General features: G+C 44.1%; 1 long non-coding RNA gene across 1 annotated transcript; it reads left to right on the plus strand.

The window, feature by feature from the left end:
* Positions 1-13,472: 13,472 nt before the first annotated feature.
* LOC138522339 (uncharacterized) lies at positions 13,473-19,354 on the plus strand. The gene is made up of 4 exons (XR_011283310.1): positions 13,473-13,559; positions 17,008-17,165; positions 18,033-18,238; positions 18,442-19,354. It is a non-coding gene; the product is annotated as an uncharacterized lncRNA (long non-coding RNA).
* The last annotated feature ends 3,509 nt before the right edge of the window (positions 19,355-22,863 follow it).

The raw sequence follows: 22,863 nt of genomic DNA on the forward strand, positions 1-22,863 counted from the left end.
CCATTCCCCTCTAAGCAATAGTTTGGACAGAAGGTACTGCCTATCTATATTAATTTCTACAGTGCTCATTATAAAGGGTGTTCTTCCTTTATTTAAATATCTACACAGGGACAGATCTATACTCTGCTTTTTTCTAGTTCATGGTTCACTTTTTTTTTATTTTTACACACAGGCCTGATGGTTTATAGTCATAATGTAGAAAAAAAAATGTCGACTTACAAGAATGTAGAAATAAAATGTAGAAAACAATAATGTCGAAAACCTATACATATAATGAAAAGAGTCAATTTTTAGAAAAAAAAATGTCGAAAAAAAAAAGGCAATTAGCACTATCAATAAATAAATAAACAAGAAGAGTATCATTTACTAGGGGGGGTCCCCCCAAACCCCTCACCCAACACCCCCCGGCCACTCCCCCACCACCCTCTCACCCCTCATACTCAACACATTTTAATTATATATATATTTATTTCTTTTTTCAAAAAAATTCTAAAAAATGTAGAAAAAATTCGACATTATTGTTTTTCGACATTATTGTTTTCTAAAAAAAAATTCGACATTTTGACTTTCTACATTATTGCATTCTACATTATGACTGACCACCAGGCCTGATACCTAGGGTATAGGTTTTGGGTTGGTGCTTTTACAGTGTAACACAGTTTTCTAACCACCAAAAGTAAAACTACCTTCAATGAGTTAGCCTGCTGTGTTAAGCTGTCATGGGTGGAAACACTTACACCAATCACGGCACAAGCCCCCAATGTGCAGACTTCTTCCCTTGACACTGGAGGTGGCGCACAATAAAACACCTTTTAATTTTTTTATTATTTGAACCCTGGGTTCTTTTTTTGAAGAGGCACCCAACTTGTCTTACATCCACCTTAACAAACACCCCGTGTCGCAGTGGACCATGAACCAGGCCGGTGTGTAACAAAGAAATTTTATTTAATTTCGAATTCAAATTAAAAATCCAAGCGAAACAAATTTTAGGGCAGCAATCACTAGTGTTGTGACAATACAATACAAAATGTTTTAATACAATGAATTCAACTTTCTGACTTCATCAATTTAAACTTTACATATAAATGGAAGTAAAATTACTTTTTAACACTCGTAGATGGCACTTATGTTATGCACTCCCCCTGCAACACTCCCTCAAACACCTGCTAACTGAATTCTGTGTGGATGGAAGCAGTGGCAAGGAGTCAGCAAGAAGAGGGAAACATTTTTTTAAAACATTTTTGACCCACTACCCCAGAATGGGAGGCCAAAATTGAAAAAATGAATACCTTTAAATTGAGCAAAATATCATACTCAGATTGCACTTCTTACTTAGAGATCAATTTACATTTGCGGTTGGATAGGTAGGACGGAAATTTGTGTGGCTGTACTTAAGAGACAATGAAGCTTACAGGCTACTTAGCAGGGTACTAAAGCAATATGAACACAGGTGAGAAAATCGATTTTGGGAGGAAAACAATGCAGCAAAAATCACACGTGGCAAAATTGCAATTTCTTATTTCACACAGGCTTTACATTGGGAAACAGCTATGAAAATGGGTTTAGCTGGAAAAATCGGAAATCGGTTTTGGGATGGGAAACAAAGACACAGAACAGATAGGATACTGAGGGGAAGGGATGACTCTTATGGGATGAGGATATCGGGTTTTTTTGTTGGTAAAAGTGAATCGGATTTTAAAAGGAAAGCAAATACACGGCCACTGAGACTATATTTTAAAGACTATAATTGTTAAAGAAAGGCACTTCTCATGAAGAGGTTGAGTTCGAATTACAACCAAATCACTGTGAATCTCTTTATAGGGGAATTAATTTGAGTTAATCCAAATGATACTAGGGACTTTATTTGATGAAAACAATGCCGTTCTACAGGGCTTGTCTTATTTAATGGCATTCAAATGCAATACACAGGCAAGGCTTTGTTGAATAGAACAAATTGTGTGCTGTTTAAAACGAAAAGAGGCACCACTGCGATGCTGTCCGGAATGTAGGTAATTTTCTTGTGCAGCTTTGAGTTTTTAAATGACAGAAGGGAAATGCAGAGCCATTCTGCATTTAAGATATTTTCGCCGGATTTACGTGAAGGAAAACAAATGCAGGTATTCTTGGGGTGGCTGTGTTCACCCTCACCCCATATGTGCTCAGCAGACCAAAGCACAGCCATGTTTGGGCGACTGCTGAAATGCAGTTTTTGTTGTTCTGCCTTAGGCCTTGAATGTACCCCACAACCACCAATCACGCCAATCACTTAACGCACTTTGTGTCACTTCGCTTCCGGTAGGCATTTTGTATGCACAAGCTTAAAGGGACAGCTCACAGGACAGCTTCCCCAGAGGTCTGGTAAACTCATTGCTTGTGTACCATCATGCCAATCACTTGATGCTCTTCGCATCTCTTCGCTTCCAGTAGGTTTTTTGTATGCACAAGTTTAAAGGGACAGCTCATAACACGGCTTCCCCACAGATCCGGTAAATTGCTGCTTGGGTACAATCACACCAATCACTTGACGCACTTCGCGTTGCTTCCCTTCCTGTAGGCTTTTTGTATGCACAAGCTTAAAGGGTGTGGGATGTATTTACCCATGCATCCGAGCCCTACCTCAAAACTGTGCAGTATTGACATGGAAAACATCATGATGGCCAGAGCTTCCCAGAAAATGCACAGGGAAATGCATGAAGAATAGGCTGCCACTCATTTTTGCCGATGTTATGGGCACAGAAGGACGCTGCCTAAAACACCATTGGACTACCCACACAGTAGTCTGAAACCATTGGGAATGGCAATGCTGATTGCCAAAAGCAAACCCATAACTGTTGGGAATTCATTTTCTTAAATCCCAAAAAGGGGTGCAGTACCAGTACTCACCACTATCCAAAAGCCGGCGTTTTAAAACAACACCAGATTTTACTTTTTTTGTAGAAAACTGAATAAATGAACCCAAAACATGCCAAAGAAAGACTTACTGAGAGGTGGATCCAATGTAAAGTTATATTCTGAAGTGACTTGAAGGTTTATAACAAGACTGGCTGAGCTGGGGATTTCAGCAGTTTAAGTAAATTTGGACTGAAAGACACTACAAATCTAAATGTTTAAAAGAAATGAGTGACCTACTTTGAGTGTCACATAGGTTGCATTTGGTTAAATGTCATAGTTTTAAACTTAGAATCAGCATCCTAGCTGCATATGTAAAAAAATGTCTTGACTTAAACTGGGGAACAAAAAGTGACATTTTATCTGAAACCTGGCTTAAGGAACTGGATTCTGCCCACCAGCCACCCCCATCAGGAGTGAAACTTGAGTCACAGCTGTGTTCCCAGGCCTATCTGCCTTTTGCTGGCCACACTAAGGATATGCCATCTCTCTGATAATTGAATTAAGGGGAGCCCCCACAGAATACAGGAGCTCTGAACAAAGCCCTCTCCTGACTCAGGCAGATGGTTTATTGCAGATGTCGTAAATGTAGCTTCCTCCTGGAAGGACAAAGGAGGGGCACTGCCTGTGAGAGCAAGCTGGCTTGGCAGAACTGGAAAAACCAGAAATTCAACCTTGTGCTGGAGGAAAACCACACCCCTTTGGGGCCAGAACATAACTCTAAAAAGATGAATAACTCATAGTACGGACTTGTGAAAATTATTTAAATGACACCATAATTCTTGTGATTTTTCTGCCCACATTTTAAGAGGTTTTTAGAACCGGTGGCATGTTCAGGGGGGTTTTAGCGGAAAAGAGGATATTACTCAAAATGTGTGCATGTGAAAAATCTGACACTTCATCAACTAATGTCCATACTCCTTGCGCACATGTGTGGAAATTTGGGGTAATGTCCGGTATTGCAAACCAGTTAAAAAGTGCAAAATATTGCCATTTCTGAATGCAAGCTCCCAGGAAGAGCAGAATTTGAACAGGGGATACCTCCTGTGATATGTGAGGGGTGCATATGATTTTAAAACAATATGTACCTCTGCAAATATGTATTTGGTTCAAATCTAGATTTGTGTGCAAGTTGACAGGAGGAGTGGACTTTCTGCAGGCTGTAAAATGACATCACTCTGACACAACTTAGCTCCCCCAATCAGGGGAGGAATGAAAGCTTGGCCAATGATAAGTGGAGAGGGGTAGGGGCTAGTGATGCTGCTCACACACACCCATTTTCAAAACACATAAAAGCAGAGAGACAGGACAGATAGGGACCTTCAAATCCATTTGCAGCTGGAAGCTCTGCCGGGAAAATCCATACTTTACCTCCATCAATCTCCAGAGAAAGCTGTGCAGAAAGACCCAGAGAAAGCAGAGCAGTATCCAAAACCAGAGAGAGCTGAACCGGAGTCCAGTCCAAAACCTGACCAGATCCGTGGGAAGGCATATTTCTAAATATATTGTGAGTACATAGCAAGACTGTGCAGAACCAATCTCCTAGTTAAAATAATATAATTCAAGCTATTTTAATCTAAGTAGAACTGTCTCCTAACTGTCACCTGTCATTTGTAAAGCTGTCACTTGTCATTTTCTAGTTGCAAGCTGCACTTGTCTTTTTTTGAACTTTAAAATTTCAAATCTGAAAAACGACCTTTATTTAATCGCTCATATCTCCGTGACCGTTTGTGCTAGAGACTTGCAGTAACTTTCATCTGGAAGCTGAGATCCCAGGCTTTCCTAGGACCCCAAAACGATAGTGATAGTCCTTGTATTTCCTCTGTAATCGCGCTCGGCGCATTCGCAAATTTAGCCGCGATTTGACATTTTGCCGCGATTTGCAAATTTCTTCACGTGTAAAAATCTGCTGCTGCTTGCCTTCCGTTAAAGAAAAATTCGTTTAACCTGCTAACTATCCCTGCATCACTGCTAGAGTGAGCCTGGACTAATATTAACTAGATACCACTCACCCTGAACCTCTAGAGGGAATTAAAAGCATTTTAGCATATTTTCACTCCATTGCCAGCACATATCAAAGCATTTTGCCTGTGTTTTCAACTTCTGTAGTCTAAGTTGCTGGGTGAACTGAATTACATTTGAATTGCATTTTTGAGAATTGTGTGCCTTCCTTCCCTTTCCTTGCATTGCATAAAAGGGGGGGTGAATTGTCCAAGAAAGTGATTACATTGTCTTTGTTGAAATCCTATCAAGTTATTTTCTGTACTGCATTTCATTCCACATTGCATCCATTTGAAACCATAAAAGTATTGTTGCTATCTTATCCATTTCATGTCAACTCCTTAGTGATTATCAAGAAGTGTGCTAGTGCAAGATTCTCTGTTGTTAATCTTTATCATATCAGATTAAGTGTGCTATTCAATTATTAATTTATTATAAAGCGTGATATATATATATATATATATATATATATATATATTGTTTAAATTATCAATTAAACCTTTTAACTTGCAAAACAGAACTACTTCTTGGCTCAGTGGGGTCAGGAGGATTCCAAGAGAGGGGTGTTATATAGGGGTAGTCATCCAGAACGCATGAACTGGACATAAAGATATATCAATAAGGGTTTTCATTCAGTATTATAGACTAGGCGTTGACTTAGCTGTAGTGTTGAATTGAATCCTCTTACAAGGGACAGCTCACAGCAGAGCTTACCTACAGGTCCGGTAAACTCTCTGCTTGTGTAAAATCACGCCAATCACTTGATGCACTTCGCGTTGCTTCGCATCCATAGGCTTTTTGTATGAACTAGCTTAAAGGGACAGCTCACAGCATGGCTTCCCCACAAGTCCGTTAAAGTCGCTGCTTGTGTACAATCACGGCAATCACTTGACATACTTAGCGTTGCTTTGCTTCCCGTAGGATTTTTGTATACACAAGCTTAAAGGGACAGCTCACAGCACAGCTTCCTCACAGGTCCGGTAAACTCGCTGCTTGTGTAAAATCACGCCAATCACTTGATGCACTTAGCGTAGCTTTGCTTCTGGTAGGCTTTTTGTATGCACAAGCTTAAAGGAACAGCTCACAGCATGGCTTCCCCAAAGGTCCGGTAAACTCACCACTTCTGTACAATCATGCAATCACTTGATGCTCTTTGCGTCGCTTTGCTTCTGGTAGGCTTTTTGTATGCACATGCTTAAAGGGACAGCTCACATCACAACTTCCCCACAGGTCTGGTAAACTCGCTGCTTGTACACAATCACGCCAATCACTTGATGCACTTAGCGTGGCTTTGCTTCCGGTAGGCTTTTTGTATGTACAAGCTTAAAGGGACAGCTCACAACAGGGCTTGCCCACAGATCCGGTAAACTGACTGCTTGTGTACAATCACGGCAATCACTTGACGCACTTCGCGTCGCTCCCCTTCTGGGTATGTTTTTTCTATGCACAAGCTTAAAGGGACAGCTCACTTCACGTCTTCTCCATAGATCTGGTTAACTCGCTGCTTGTGTACAATTATGCCATTCACTTGATGTGCCTCGCAGCGCTTCGCTTACCGTAGGCTTTTTGTATGAACAAGCGTAAAGGGACAGCTCACAGCACGGCTTCTACACAGGTCCGGTAAACTCGCTGCTTCTGTACAATCACGCCAATCACTTGAGTCCCTTCATACCAAATCAAATCAAATAGTCAGGTTCCTCATTCTGCCATTGCACGTCGCCTTCCCCAGAGATGCTATAATGGGCAAGAGTGCAATGGAGGCTGGGCAAGAGTGCAATGGAGGCATGAAGACTCAGAGGAATTGATGGATGCAGGGTGTGGTGTCTCTGTACTCCATGTGTTACACCTCCCAAGGTTCTCTGTCATTGACAAAGAGTCTGGAGAGGTGTGGGGCATGCTGTGTGATGCTGCTGCTGTTGGAATGGGGACTTGCACAAGGAGGAGACTGAATCCCATACCCCAAGACTTCCATCAAGAGGGAAGCGCTGCACCATCAGGTCTTTTCTTCTGCATGCCACACCATTGTGTGCTGTAAGCAGCCAGTATGTGGTGTCAGACAGGCAGACGCAATGCACAAGGTACCATGTGCATAAATGCAGACAAAACTCTGAAATATAGTAGTTAGTATAATATGTCCATGACTAGGGCGGGTGGAACCACAAATCCATCAAAACAAAAATGAACCTAACCTGGGGTACATCAGAATACTACAGGATCCATGACAATCCCCTAATTCAAAAGAGTATTAAAGCATGCTTTAGGTGTAAATTGAACCGAGACATTTAAGGAAGTCCATTGGTGTAAATGGACCAAACACTGAATGGTGCAATACCCCAAAATATGTGGGCTTAATTGTATAGGAAGAAAGGATTTCTCAGGGACAATGCATTTGACTTGGAGGCAAGACATCGTAGCACAACACAGGTCCGAATCCCGCTCCACCACGTTATAAAAGAACAAGTATAATTATAATATGGCTCAGAGCAGTAAATCAAGTCACAATAAGCCAGGGTATAATGAGTTTATCAACCTCATTTTAAAATGAGTGGTGCCTAAATGTAAGTGTAAATGCAAAGTGTATTGCTTTTACACCTCTTTTTAATGCTGTAGCCCATTATCACGCAGTGACGATGCAGAGGAGGGTCACAGATCAGAGATAAGATCTGTGCTATGTATTCCTCCTCTGTTGCGTCAGTGCCTTTCATTGTACGTCGCCATGCCATATTCATGCAGGCGTACAAGAAATGTATTCTTCCTGGGTTTTGCATCTGGTTAAGACCAGGCAAGTTCCATAGGAATAAGGTACCCTGGATACCCTATACGCAGTGCATCCTCTTCAAAACGCTAGCCGTCACACACAAATGCATAACCAACAAAGCGCCTAGATATCTCTTGCAATAAATACTAAAAAAGCAATCTTCTCGACCCACCCGATTGATCCACTCCAACTGACTAACCTTCCCGCCCTACAAACTGAAAAGAGCTGGAGGTGCCAACTTCCCCGCCATTGCTGCAGTGCATCAATCTCACAAACACACTAAGAGCAAAATCAACACATGGGATCTTCTGCATGCAGCCCAACACCTTCCTGTTTGCTCAGGACACCTAATGAGACCTAGACACTAGCTTCCTCCCACAGGTCCCGCTCTCTGCGACTCCAGTACCATCCCCTCTGTCCCTACCCATTGATATCCCCTCATGCATCAGTTTCTCTGTATGTATCTCTCTCTACACTTCTGTATCTCTGTAACTGTATTGCTGTAATTGTGTATCTCTGTAACCTTCTCGCTTTCTACATGCTATCCATGTAACCAGCGCCCTGATGCCTCAGAGATTGGCGTGCAATACAAATTTTAAATAAATAAAAATAAATAAATTAGTAAATGCTGCTTGTAAAACATGTTTTCAGGTGGAGTTTACCTTTTCAGTATAGGGGGCAGAAAGTGGAAGAGAAGTCTGAGATTGCCTCGCTTTTACTCCTTCCTCCTGAATGTGTACAATTGCATGCAAGATACCGCCACAGCATGTAAGTGCTAACGTAGGTGGTCCGCTGCATGCAATTCACACATAATATGCTCCCTGTCGTTTTATAAATGCTTCTGAAGCTGAGTGGAAGAAGGACCTCTTCTTTGTACCCACGCATGAGCTTTTCTAATTGAGATTTGCGCACAATGGATGGATGCCCATGTCTTTTGTCTGCACTTAGGAAATGCTAAAAGCAAGCAGATTCCATAGAAATCCATTGTAAATGGGGACTGCAAAGAGTTATTTGCAGGTTGCATTTATAGCTTTGGTAAAGCGAATAGGGAAAGTAAAGAGTAGGGGGATTTTGCCTCGTTTTACTCTGCACGTTTACACAGTCATTTGCAAATGTTTTAAGTTGCATGCGGAGGCCGAACAGAACACACGTGCTGACGTTGCTGCTCCCCTGCATGCAGTCAGCATTTATTAAATAAAATTAGCACCTTTATAACACATGTGCATGCAACTTTAAAAGAAAATCAATCAGTTATCAGGACATGTGATTCCTCTTTTGTTTTTTCAGTCAAGAACTATAATGTACACTTCTTTTAAAATGTGCCCCTTCCTGTTATTTTTTTGTTTTCATTAAATGCTGCTTAACTGCGAAATGTATACACTTGTCGAAAATGAAAGATGTGCCTCGCTTGTTTATTTATTTTGATTGTATTTATTGTGCATTTGTAAGGTGCTCGTACATCAAGTAAATTGTGTTTCAAAGCACCCATAGCAGAACATAGGAATGAGATGCAAATTGTACAATGCAAGAGAGAGGCGGTCCTTCTAAGCCTGTGAGCATTCAGAACGTGCAAGTGCAGAGAGAGAGAAGGGATGAGGTAAGTGCTAGGAGTACCACAGAGGAAAGTACTACGGAGTAAGTTGCAAAAAGCAGTTTAGTGCCTGGCAGAGAGAACTTGAGAATAGTGGTCAACTGGCAAAAATAAAGTGCAGGCCGGTGAAAGCACAGGCGAGTGGGCGCTCAAGGTAAGTGCTGGGAGTGGGCAGAGGCTGTAGGCGATTGGCGGTTGGAGGTCAGGACCCTGGTGAACACATTAGGGCCCTGGTCACCAATCTCAGTGACTGTGGGGATTATCAAAGGAGGCAGAGGGTGGAGGAGGACGTGAAAAGGAAAGTCTTGAGGAGCTTCTGGAATTTTTAGGATTTCCGGTTCAAGACGAAGGGGAAGGAGGCAGTTCGGTAGGAGGGAGCCTGCGAGGAAAGAGATCGGCCTCCAGCTTGCTGTTTAGCAACGCACTTGACATGCATGGAGTTGGATCTGGAGGAACGTAAAGATCTGGAGGGAGAGTATTTAGTGAGTTGTCTGTATCACCCTAATTTCTAGGGTGGGGTTTCCATTTTGGTATACTTGATGTGGTTATAGTTTGGATGCATCTGCCTGCCCCAAAGTCATTAGACCAGCAGCCCCAGTTAGCTCAGTGGGTTGAGCATCGGCTGCAGACATAAGTGAGCAAAAGTTGCATGGAGGGAGGGCATGCTTCTGCATTTCATCCTTCTGAAGCCATGTAAACGGATATGATTAAGAACAAGTGCTATTTACATGGCAAAACACAATTCCATTACATTCGTCTCCCTCTCTCTCTAATGAGGACTGAAAAAAGTGTTTATTTTTTAATTTTTTTTCAGTGGTGCTCTAGATATATAGAAAAATAAGAAGCATGCCCATGCTTGGATGGGGTGCCTTTCGTGCTGCCACTGCTGCTATGAACTCACACAAAACAGTAGTAATTCTTTCAAATCTCTTTTCCTGCTTCTGTTGGAGTATGGAGTCGTTTGGCAGCCGGCACTGGCGGCACCTCATAGAAAAACAGGAGGGGTCAGTCAGCAGCCCCCCCTAGGCTGCCTTCCCATTGGGCAAGGGCGGTGTAACAGCAAAGGAAGTTTATAGCGTTTCCAGCTCTCTTGTTAAAATCTGCTCTTCATATTCCAAGCATATGTATCAACAAAGCCATTGTGCTATGCTTTGCACCTGAATAAATAGCGCTTTCCCCGCATTGTGTACACTAGAAGCATGAGTCAGACGGAATTACAGAGGAGGGTGACGTGATCGCGTGGGACGTGTGCTGGGAGGCCAGGCACAGCACATGCAGAGAAGCACTGAAGTGTATCGCGCCGCCCCTGGGGGTACTGCCCTAGTAAAAAAGAAATCCACTTTTTGGATTGTTTTGGGATTGCTTCTGGCTTGTTTTCAAGCTGTGGATTTTTTTTGCATTTATTTTGGATTTTTAGGGGATTTTTCCAAGCAAGGATTTATTTGTCTTGGGTTGGAGGATTTATTTTGGATTTTTACTGACTTGTTTCTCAGTAAAAACAATCCACTAACACTAATTGGCAGGCACACATTTTTACAGGATTTATTTTGGATTTTTACTGACTTGTTTCTCAGTAAAAACAATCCACTAACACTAATTGGCAGGCAAGCATTTTTACAGGATTGATTTGGGATTTTTACTGACTTGTTTCACAGTAAAAACAATCCACTAACACTAACTGGCAGGCACGCATTTTTACAGGATTTATTTTGGATTTTTTGACAAGCAAGGATTGTTTGGTCTTAAAGTGGAGGATTTCTTTGGGATTTTTTTCAACTTGTTTCTCAATAAAACCAATCCAGCAACACTAAACATTTTTACTGCATTTATTTTGGATTCGTTTACCAGCATGGATTGTTTGGTCTTACATTGGAAGATTTATTTGGGATTTTTTGCAACTTGTTTCTCGTTAAAAACAATCCAGTAACACTTAGGCACACATTTTTACTGCATTTAAATGTTGGAATGTCAACCTAGTTTCAAAGTTGGTTGCAGTTATTTAGGATTTTAATGTGGTTAAATATTTTGCGGCGTTTATTTATTTTGGATTTTATTGGTGCAATAAAAGTTCCACTGCACTTAACTATTTCTTCATGAAATAATGCCCAGTCGCTAAGCTTTATCTTCAGGGTATTTGAATTTGCAGCCATAGGAATAGCACTCTATCCATTGTCTTCAGTGACTTTAGTGGCTTTGCCAATGCTTGTTTTAAATGTGGCTTCAGTGGCTTTGCCAATGCTTGTTTTAAACAGGACTTTAGTGGGTTTGCCAATGCTTGCTCTTCGGTAGCTTTATCAGTGGGACAAAGTCAGATTAGGCACATTAGGTGAATAACCAATGATATACTCTTAAATAGAATTTCTACAAGAATTGGAAACAAGAGATACTAAATGTCAGAAACATGCAATTATGGTAAAATATTTTTGAGTTGACATCTCAGCTTGGATTTAGCTACCAAGTATGGGATATCAGGCGAGCCACTGGTAAAGCCCAAGAGAAGAGTAGTGTGCAATGGGGGTAGAGTTGTTGTGGGCCGCACAGAGAGCATTCTACATAGCTCTGAAGTGATTAGAGTGGAGTTGGGGGTACAACAAGGAATCCAGCTGCAGCGTGCATGGGCGTTTATGTAGCGTTTATGAATGTAGTTTTCGATGGTGAGAGAATGACAAAGTGGGTAGGTTAGTGGGAAGGGGAGGCAATTTGGGAACCTCGAGGAGTCCTGTGTCTGTGGTTGGTGTGATCAACCAACTCATTAGTGTTTTGCTCAGTGCTCAACCAAAACTCTTGATGTCCTGTACTCTTGCCATTAGTTAGGCCAGTGTGGTTCTTGTTTTTCCTCGTTGACTTAGGATGGGGGTGGTGTTAATGCCCCTTGTCTGTTGTAGTGAAATTGTTAAAGTGCCCAGATTGAGTGTGTTCCTAGGTCCTGGTTCTGCGGCTTGGCCTGTCTGTACGCGAGAAGTGTTGTGGTTCCATGCGTGAGTGGTCTCTTGCCCTGATGTGAGACTGTGAATTCTGGTCTCGGTGTGCTGCATGAGGACATCTCACGGTCACCTTTTTTCCTTTTCGCCTGGATGAATGGGGGATGTGTTGGGACCTGCGTCTGCTTGCCAGTGAATGCCTGAGCCTAGCATGAGTGTGATGTCATGGGTGGGGGTGCTTCCGGCTTGGATGTGGGATTGAGTCAGGTTCCACCGCACCCAGTTAATCCCGGGACCAGGATGCCAGTGGCCCTGTGTTAATGCGTGTCCTGCCCTTACCCCAGTAGGGTTTCTTCTAATCCCTGGCTCTTGTATTAAGTAAGGGTAATGCGCAGGAGGCTCCAGGCTCAGCACCCTGCTTTATTAAGTACAGCAGCATATCTGGTCTCTCTGACAGCTCAGAGTCTTGGTAGGGTGCACCAGTATATGTGCCTGTGTGGCAGGTGTTGCATGTTTGAGAGTAGTGTTGAGTCTTGGTAGGGTGCACCAGTATATGTGCCTATGTGGTTGGTGCTGCGGCTGTGAGAGTAGTGTTGAGGCCTGGTAGGGTGCACCAGTATATGTGCCTATGTGGCTGGTGCTGCGGCTGTGAGAGTAGTGTTGAGGCCTGGTAGGGTGCACCAGTATATGTGCCTGTGTGGCCGGTGCTGCGGCTGTGAGACTAGTGTTGAGGGCTGGTAGGGTGTGCCAGTGTATGTGCCTGCTATTTTACAAACGTAATGGGTCATATTGACATGTATGCATAGCATTCACTGGGAGAGCTTTATGTTTTAAAAAGTGCTTCTGAGGAGAGAGGTGTTAGTCCCAGGAGGATAGCTTAGCGGTAATGTGTTTGTCTTGGAAAAAAGACGACACGATTCCTGGTTTGCGCTTAGAAACCTCTGGGTATTTAAGCGTGTTATAAATATGCAACTAAGACAAAAAACAACAAAAAAACTGTTACGCAACTGAAAAACAAACAATTCCTGCAATAGCGCCTTGATGCCCACGGGCTGTGTGAGTGCTTTAAAAATGTAAATAAATAAATAATTTGCTGGGTGAGCAGCAGATTATTGTAAAACATTTTTATTTTAACACTCTGTGTTCTATATATTTATGCTATTCTGTTACATGTCTTACTTTTGAGACCTTAGGTTATGACCATAGTATTTTGAGTGAGCGCACTTTCTTATGGCCTATTTCAATGGGGCAATGGAAGTCGGCTTGTTTTGGGCTTGTTTTGTAGGGGCGTGCAGCTTTTTTTTTTCTTGGACCTGGCAACGTGAGCAGCAATGGCGGCGGAAGAAGATATGGCGGCCGTGCTGGTGGGCACGAAAAACTGGAAAATACTGCAAAAAAGGTAGGAACGCACACGTTTATTTATGTCTTTTGAACTCTGCTTCTGCTCTAGCCTGATAGCAGGCTGACTGGCTCCAGCAGCCGCACGCTGGGTTTGAAATGCCCGCCTTGTTGTTTCAGGGATGGGATGTGCGGCATGAATCGGCCCGTTTCCACCATGGAGGAGCCAGTGACTTCACCTCCCCGCGATCAGCTGTGCGCGGTGCCTGGTTGTTCTCCGGCTCCCCTTTTATTGATTCTGACCTTTGCTCCCGAGTCGGCTGTGTGGACCTCAGAGAATGGAGCTGGTTGGGAGAATTATTTGTCCGTCCATGGCTACTGATCGTATCACGGTCCACTTGTGAAAATTGGACTTAAGTGGAGGTAATGGATGTCCCTTGTATTCTGTAGAGCAGGCTACGTTGGTGATGAGTTTAAACAAGTTAGTTCTTTCAAATAGAACAATCAGCTGCAGAACGAGGTCTCAGATTGTGACGTAAACCACAACAACGGATTAATTCACACTCTGCCCAGCCCCAAAATGCAACAAACACAACATTGTGTGTTGGTGAGGTAGGGCGGCTGCTGAAATCCGGCACGGAGCAGGTATTCGCCCGGATTACGGCTGAAAACAGCACTTTGCATTTGTCCGAATAATTAATTTACCACTCAAAACGGAATCGTTTCCCCTCCGAGGGATATTAAATGCTGCTTTAACTATGCGACTGAGCATTCCGCCATTTTCAGAAAGCCTTTGAAAGGATCAGTCAACAAAGGCTGCTGCCAGGGCTTTGATGAAATGCAGGCAGAGCCACTGGTGTGAAAGTGCAAGTGTCTCTGCCCTTCACGCGTGGGACAGAAAATGCCTTTGAACTTTCACTATTCTACATGTGCCAAGGGGAATCTCTGGTCCAGCATGTATTTTGAATGCAGCAATAGTTTAGGAAATCACAACACTTTCACCAGTGTCTTATTCTCTTGATGAAGTGCTGAGGAGCGGCGTGAGTAGTCTGCAGGTTACATGTTCCAATCCACCAAGTCGCAATCAAAGTAAGATAGATAAGGGGGCCCATGTGTCTCCTGCAGAGATTCCTGATGCCAGTCAAATAGCGGTAGGTTATGTACCTGCAGCAAAGAAAGAACTGTGCACACCCTGCCACTCAGAGCAAGACAGGGGGCTCCAGGGGTAGGTGTGCCTGCAGCAAAGAAAGAACTGTGCACACCCTGCCGCTCAGAGCAAGACAGGGGGCTCCAGGGGTAGGTGTGCCTGCAGCAAAGAAAGGACTGTGCACACCCTGCCGCTCAGAGCAAGACAGGGGGCTCCAGGGGTAGGTGTGCCTGCAGCAAAGAAAGAACTGTGCACACCCTGCCGCTCAGAGCAAGACAGGGGGGCTCCAGGGGTAGGCGCGCCTGCTGCAGAGAAAGAACTGTGTACACCCTGCACCCCAGAGCAGGACAGGGGGGCTCTAGTGGTAGGCGTGCCTGCTGCAGAGAAAGAACTGTGTACACCCTGCAGCTCAGAACAAGCCAGGGGGGCTCCAGTGGTAAGTGTGCCTGCTGCAGAGAAAGAACTGTGTACACCAGGCTGCAGCTTAATGCAAGGTGTGCCTGCTGCAGAGAAAGAACTGTGTACACCCTGCAGCTCAGAGCAAGCCAGGGGGGCTCCAGTGGTAAGTGTGCCTGCTGCAAAGGAAGAACTGTGTACACGACACATACTGCCACGGGGATTCCTAGACAATCTTCCTTGCGCTCTGTGAAGTTATTGTTCTGCCTCAGTGAGTGGCACACGTCCCAAGGATTGGCCCCCACAGAAGTTAGTGTCCTCTGTCAATGGCAGCAGGAGCAAGCACATCCTGCCTTTGTCACATGAACAGTCCTCAGATAAGGTGCTGAGCTGTGGCTACTGGAGCAGGCACAGCCCGGCAACTGTATTTCTAGATGGCCCTCGCTTTCACAGAAGTTATTGTCCTGGATTAGTCTATTAGTCTATTGCCCATGTAGGCCACATACATACGGTACCGTTTATTTCTTGCATGCGTCTACTGATCTGTCACTGGAGGTATTTTTTCCTCAATAAGTTATTGCCTTGATGCCTCTGATGAGCATGTGCTCAATTGCTCTTACTTTCTCACAGGAATTATTTGACCTGTGGTGAAAACAGTAGGCGCGGCCTGCCCCTGTTAAGCAGTGTCAACCCATGTATTTTCCTCAAAGTTCTCTCTCTCTCATTGCATACTTATGTTTATTTATATTCGGAGGAATGCTCTTTTATTCACAAAAGAACGTACAGTAGATAAGAATGGGATTTGACAGGAAGCAGTGATCTTCTTACAATGGGTTGAGTTTGAGGGACATTCTGACCAGGTTGTGGAGTGGAGTAAATGGAGCAGTCACCAGGGACAATACATAGTGCACATACATTGTTTAAGGACAACCAACATTGAACATTTTTAAGTGCAGGTGGCCTGTGCTCGGGGTATTGATGTAATGCTAGAATTATATAATATGACATTTATAACGCGCCTATACACAAGTGTTTCAAGGCGCGCCAAGGCAAGGGAGGGGGAACAGAGGGAAGACACTAGACCAGGTGACATTGAGATCGCGCAAGTGCATGGGGAAGGGGAATGGATGAAGTGAGAGACAGGGGCATGTTGGAGGCAAGGGACAAAAATGTGTTTATGCATTAGCGTTTTGGTTGTAGGGGGTTACATTAATAACCTATGCGCAACTGGGATTCCCAGGCACATTATCACCAAGAAGTGATTATGTTTGGGTGGTGTTCTACATAAATGGCAGGAGCTAAAATCTCTCAAGCCCTGAAATATCTCCATTGGCTCCCAGTGGATGCAAGGATTAAATTCAAAACCCTCTTCATTGTCCACAAGGCTTTCTGGGACCTAAATGCCTTCAGCTATCCCTCTGCGAATACCTCCCCTCTCTAGCTCTTCACTACTCTACCATCAGGGTCAGTGATTTTTCAAAGAAGCGAGCTGGGGGTAGATTTGCCTATGGCTGGGGCCTTCCTCTACAACAGCCTCCCTGCCACTCTGAAACTTGAGGAGAACTACCTCTGGTTCCGGAAACACCTCAAGACCTTCCTCTTTGCTTCTGCCTTCAAACCCCCCCTCTCCCCTGGTGATCTTTGCTTCGCCTTCGCTCTCCCCTGCTGATCTGTTCTCTCGTCACTGTGCACCTGGCCCACCCTCTGTCTTCCGGGCATTGGTACCTGCTCACCGTGCCACCCAACCGCACTGCCTCCGGGCTGCCCCTTGCTCTGCGGTCTGTATCTGTACCCATACAGGCCCCACCCCCTTTTTACTTCATGCACTTACCAGACATACCCTGTCTGCTTCTTTAACCCAGCACTTGCCACTTGCTGGCTGCACTACCACTGTTTATTGCCTTTATTATTTAAAATGTCTACTGTATTAAAATGTGTAATATTAATATTTGTGCTATTATTTCAGCATACTAGGACACAATGAATTCCTGCGAGCAGGTAGCAGTTGAGAACTGCTTGGAACTGGCCCTTCAGTGGATAAAGAGGAGGCGGACGGGAGCCACAGAAACACTTTTATCTCATCCCGATCCAAATCCCAACCCTGGTCCATCAACTGCATCAGAGGTAAGTGCCCTTTGAGTTAAACAAAAGTTGGTTGGTGCTGCTATGACATAAATAAATGTTTTTTCTCAATCCAAATGCTATTGGTTGTAGAGTTCTGTGTTTCTCCACCCTAATCTCAAACCCTCCTCCCCAACATTCCTATGAAGTCATTGGGCTTCTAGACGACTGTCAGAGGGTAGGAAACGGTAGCTCAAATACTGTGGCTCATGTATTCACGGTTATTGTCCATCACTCATTATATGCCCACACTCAGGCCCATAAGGCGTTCTGGCATTTGATAAGCAGGAGCTAGTGCAGCGTTCCACAATATGCAAACATATCGCTTTGTCCATTACTTATGATCTGTTATGCTTCAAATATAATACTGGTGTCCTAAGGTTTATTTATAGATTGTTAAAAAAGCACATAGTTATATTCCCATAGGTATACGTGATCAGCATCAGTTGGCCCGGGAGCCAAATGTAGCTCCTGGTATGCATGGTGTAAAGCTAACAAGGCTCTTCAAGGCTACAAGCAGGGCTAAATAGCCCCCAACTCCCCTCCATTTCAAACCCTGTGGTTCGAACTAAACGAATACTGTTGGGCACTAGTTCCAATAGTCTCAACTGCCTACAGTACTATATTTTATTTGTTTTGCTTGTATTGCTCCTTTACCAATGCACTGTACATGGGGAAACATGAGGTTGGTCATTTCTTCACAGTATACCAATTATGCAAAGAAGTGGGAAACAAGATAAACGGAGAGCCAAAAAACTGTTTTCCGGGGAAGTGGCACTAATATATATTAAATTCTAAGGAATTTCCATGGTTTGATCCAGATTGACAGCTTTGAGAAATGTATTAATTTTTAATTTTTTGTGTCCACAGAGAAAAGTAACCCTTGTGACAGATGGGAATGCAGGTTTGCAGATGTGTTGGTGAACCCCGTGAAGTTGAGGGAGATTGTAATAACAGCCCAAAAAATCAGACTAGCAACCTAGCACGTTACCTTCTGAACTAGCTGCTGGATCAAGAACTGATGGCAGCAAAGGGGAGGTTAAGATTGGATCGTCATCGACAGGAGGCTATACAAGGTACATAAATGGAATTCCGAAAGCACATTAGAGGGTGTACAGATTTCTATGCTTCATTTCTCACAGCCATGTGTCAACCTGTGGCAGGCACATGTTCTAGAAATAATTCATAATCCCCGAACACCTCCTTACATCTGCCTGTTCATTAGAAGTACTTTGCTTGCTCTTTTCAAACTTTTTACACAATCTTTTTTGCATTTCAGAATGTATCCATGTTCAAGCCAAGGAAATGAGCTTTCAGGACTCTCTGCATCTGAGTACAGAAAAGCCCTCCAAAATAAAACTGGCAACTACTGGATGAAGAAGGAGCCAAATTTGGTCTTTTCTACACAAGTGTAGTTGCACATTAAGGGAGCACATCGGACTCCCTTGCTCTTTGGTCTCGGCATGGATACTTTTATGACTCCCTGAACTGGTTCTGTGTCCCCTCACCCCCTTGCTCCCTGGGCTGGGCCCCACCGGACTCACTTTCTCCCTGGGCTGGGCCTGGATACTCATGTGACTCCCTGGACTGGTTCTGGGTCCCCTCTCATCCTTGCTCGACCCCACCGGACTCGCTTGCTCCCTGGGCTGGGCATGGATACTAGTGTGACTCCCTGGACTGCTTCTAGGTCCCCTCTCACCCTTGTTGCCTGGGCTGGACCCCACTGGACTCGCTTGCTCCTTTGGCTGGGCATGGATAATCGTGTGACTCCCTGGACTGCTTCTAGGTCCCCTCTCACCCTTGTTGCCTGGGCTGGACCCCACTGGACTTGCTTGCTCTTTTGGCTGGGCCTGGATACTCGTGTGACTTCCTGGACTGGTTCTGGGTCCCCTCTCACCCTTGCTCGACCCCCACCAGACTCGCTTGCTCCCTGGGCTGGGCCTGGATACTGGTGTGACTCCCTGGACTGGTTCTGGGTCCCCTCTCACCCTTGCTCTCTGGGCTGGACCCCACCGGACTCGCTTGCTCCCTGGGCTGGACCCCACTGGCCTGGTTCTGTGTCCCCCTCTCACCCTTTATTTTTAAATTGTAAAGCACCCGTGTTTGGGATTGCTACAGTCGTGTTTTTGTGCTATGTACAGTGTCCGATTGAACCTCGGCCTCTTTTTAAATAAATATAGTGGGGGAAAAAATGTGTTGCTTCTTTTTAAATATAGTTAATGTGCCATTACATGGTCTTGACTTTCATGGCCATTTTACCTAAATGACTGTGACCTAATAAGTCAGCTCTATTGTTCTAAAAGCAATTCAAAATGCAACTCTCTGAAATGGGCAGCAATTAAGCCACAGTGACGCTTTTAAGCCCAATTCAACAAGGTGCACCAAATGTGTTTTTAAGCATTTCTTTTCAGGATTATAGTAAACATTATTTTTGTTAAACTCCTAAATTTATTTCCAGCTCATAAACCGAAACTATGCCTATATAGTTAAAGGATATTTTGGGGATTGCTTTGTTTTTTTTTATTTTTTAAAGTATTATTTGGTGACTACATTGCTTTTGGATTTCAAAAGGTTTATTTGGGGATTGCATTGCATTGCTTTTGGATTTCTACGAGGAAGGATTTCTAAATCGAAAGGAAGCCAGATGTAATCCATTGCTTTTGGATTTATTTAGGGATGGCATTGCGTTTGGAATTTTATAGGATTGTTTGGGGATTTGATTTTTCGTGGATTGTTTGGGGATTGGATTGCTTGTGGATTTGTAGTGGATTGTTTGGGTATTGGATTGCTTTGGGATTTTTAGTGGATTGTTTGGGGATTGGATTGTTTTTGGATTGTTTGGGGATGGGATTGTTTTTGGATTTTTAGTGGATTGTTTGGGGATTGGATTGTTTTTGGATTGTTTGGGGATTGGATTGTTTTTGGATTTTTAGTGGATTGTTTGGGGATTGGATTGTTTTTGGATTTTTAGTGGATTGTTTGGGGATTGGATTGTTTTGGGATTTTTAGTGGATTGTTTGGGGATTGGATTGCTTGGATTGTTTTGGGATTGCATTCCACTGAGGATTGCTAATTAACATATTTCAGGGTGCATGAAGCCAAAAAGAAGCCAAAAGCAATCCTCTGAGTACAATGGGAGTTTCTGGAGTTAAAGAGGATTTAAAGAGGATTTAAATGTTTGTGAAAATCCAGTAGCAATCCACTTTCAATCCAGATTTTTTTGGTAGGGTGGTTCCCACAGACTGTTCCATCCTCAAAGCAGAGTTCCCAGGGACAACCAAACACCAGGTAATGTGGTGAGAGGACATTTAATCACCCAAATACATCGGAATAATCACCGTAATAAATCTGCGCCATGTTAGTGCAACCAAAGAAGCGTATCCATGTTCACAAGACTCAACGGTGGCCGCCATCTTTGCAATGGTTGTCTCCGGGTGAACTTGTCCATTGGTAATTTGCCGCTCACACCTCCTCAGCGCGAAAAGTCAGGTAACCTGTAATTATCCGTAGGTCACTTAAAATTCGCCCGGACGTCAACTCCGCAATGTTGACATTCTAAAGACAGGAAAAATATTTAAATATGAAAACGTTTAACAGACGGTCTGGGGACCTGCCACGCCGAAACTCTGCAAATCGCGTGGATGGGCCCTGTTTGCACCTAAGTGCAAGAGTAACAGGTCCCCTCATAGATTTCCACATTTGCACGTTGGAGTGCAAAAGGGGAAATAAAGGGGCTCATTATAACTTTGCCGGTCTGAAAAAAATTCCAGTAATAGCAGCACTGCCGTTTTTTACGGACTGGTGGGACACAGATCTCCCGCCAGGCCTGACCTGCTGGTTGATCAGACCCCCACGGGCAGATAAATGAATCACTGGCACCGGTAATGCTGATGCCACGATTCAGTAGTTCACATCCATGGAGTCCGTGGGAATGGGAACTTACCGTTACTCCACGGCAGAGACGGTAATGCTGCTTTCACGGTATCGCGCCAGAATTACGAGCGTGATACCGGGAAAGCTGTAATGACCCCCATAGAGTGGAGGAGAAATTGCCTTCACGCCTTCCTTTTGCAGTCTGCAGTGCAAGTTCAGCTAACTCTGATGTTATGTAGGCATTGCAGGAAACGTTTACAGTGGGTCCCTATAGAATCTGTCTTTTTGATGGTGCAAAAGGCAGGCACATTCCATAGGAATCCACAACATTTACGGCAGCAGGAAAATATCATGCTGGCATGAATGCTGGAGTATTTATATGACAAAAGGAAGGGAGAGGCGGAGTCGTAAATGACTGTCTTTGTCCCCTCGCCTCCACACAAATGCATTAAAATGAGGAGTGGCATAAACATATGATTCTATACATAATTTTTTACATTGCTCCTCATCGAACATGAGCCCATTCCTGTTCCATGTCAGCACAGTTTAGGGACGGATGTGAAGTTTGACTATGACTGCTCATGATATAAAAATACTTCAGGATATCAGTGGTCTACACAAGAACTTGTGTATAGTGCTGCGAAGACCAGGGAGATATCAGACTGAAAGTCCTAAGCTGCAGTGATGCCCAATGCCCCTGTGTTTTTTTGTATTTCCCTGCCTGGTTCATGGGTGGCAAGATGTTTTTCTCTTGACAATCAATCCCTCTGGTTATTCTAGTTTGCAATCTTGTATGTGCATCCCCAGTACCTTCTCTGCCAAGAGAAGGAGGCATGCCATCATCCTAATCGCTAATAGAACGTATCCTCGTCTGATTGGCTGCGGTGTTTGTAGATTTCAGGAAGTCGGTACTTCGGGGATGAACCTGATAGCTGTTGCTTCTGAAATCCAGTGGTGGGGTCATGCGGCGGAACAATGTCCCTATGAGCAAAGTATGTGTGATGGCCACATGTGGTCATGACACGCTCGGAATGACCATAGGCAGCACAGTTCAAGATATCACATTGTGACGGGCATGTATGAAGTCTTAAGTGAATCCACATGCTGATAGTTTGCCACAGATGCAGAGCTCAAAACTGAATTGTGGTGGCCACCACAAATTAGCTGCTGCCACCAAACATTTAATGAATGCAGTCTGTTCTTTCGATTTCATGCCAATTTCAATAAATATGGTTGGTCTGCTATAGCTACTTGCAGTCATATATAGGGAGGCACCTAATTGGAAGACAAACTGAGGAATCCTGTAACATACCTGTCCAATGCCATATAAGAGCAAAGCACTGCCTGTAGCTTGGGGGTTTAGCAGACTTCCATCGAGCAGACTGGGACCAAGTGCTAATGGTCACATTTCTTGTCTTGGTGGAGCCAGCCAGAATGAACAACTCAGCCACTGTGCTACCCGAGTCTTTCCGGCCCAGATATATGATGGGATCTCACTGCTGGGAGAACAGAAAAGTCGGATGACCAGCAGCGGGCAGAGATGGAGGCCTGCAAATGTTAGGTCGAATGGTTCTAAATGCACCCACTGCCCCCCCTTTTGTACCAGCTTCCCAGGAAGTATGTCCTTACCTGCTCTCCAGAGCTGGTTCCTTCCTGCACCTTATCTGGTATATCTATCACCAGAGCATGCCCTCGCTGGAATGGCACAGTCAGCAAGGAACCCCAACCTCAGTGATTAACCCACAAAGGCCCTATGCCATACTGGCCTTGGAAAACCCTGCCCACCGCACCACTGCTGCCTTTAATCTCTCAGGGATAAAAGGAACAC

This window comes from Ambystoma mexicanum, chromosome 1q, assembly GCF_040938575.1.
Source record: "Ambystoma mexicanum isolate Mex_15411 chromosome 1q, UKY_AmexF1_1, whole genome shotgun sequence".
Taxonomy (NCBI): domain Eukaryota; kingdom Metazoa; phylum Chordata; class Amphibia; order Caudata; family Ambystomatidae; genus Ambystoma; species Ambystoma mexicanum.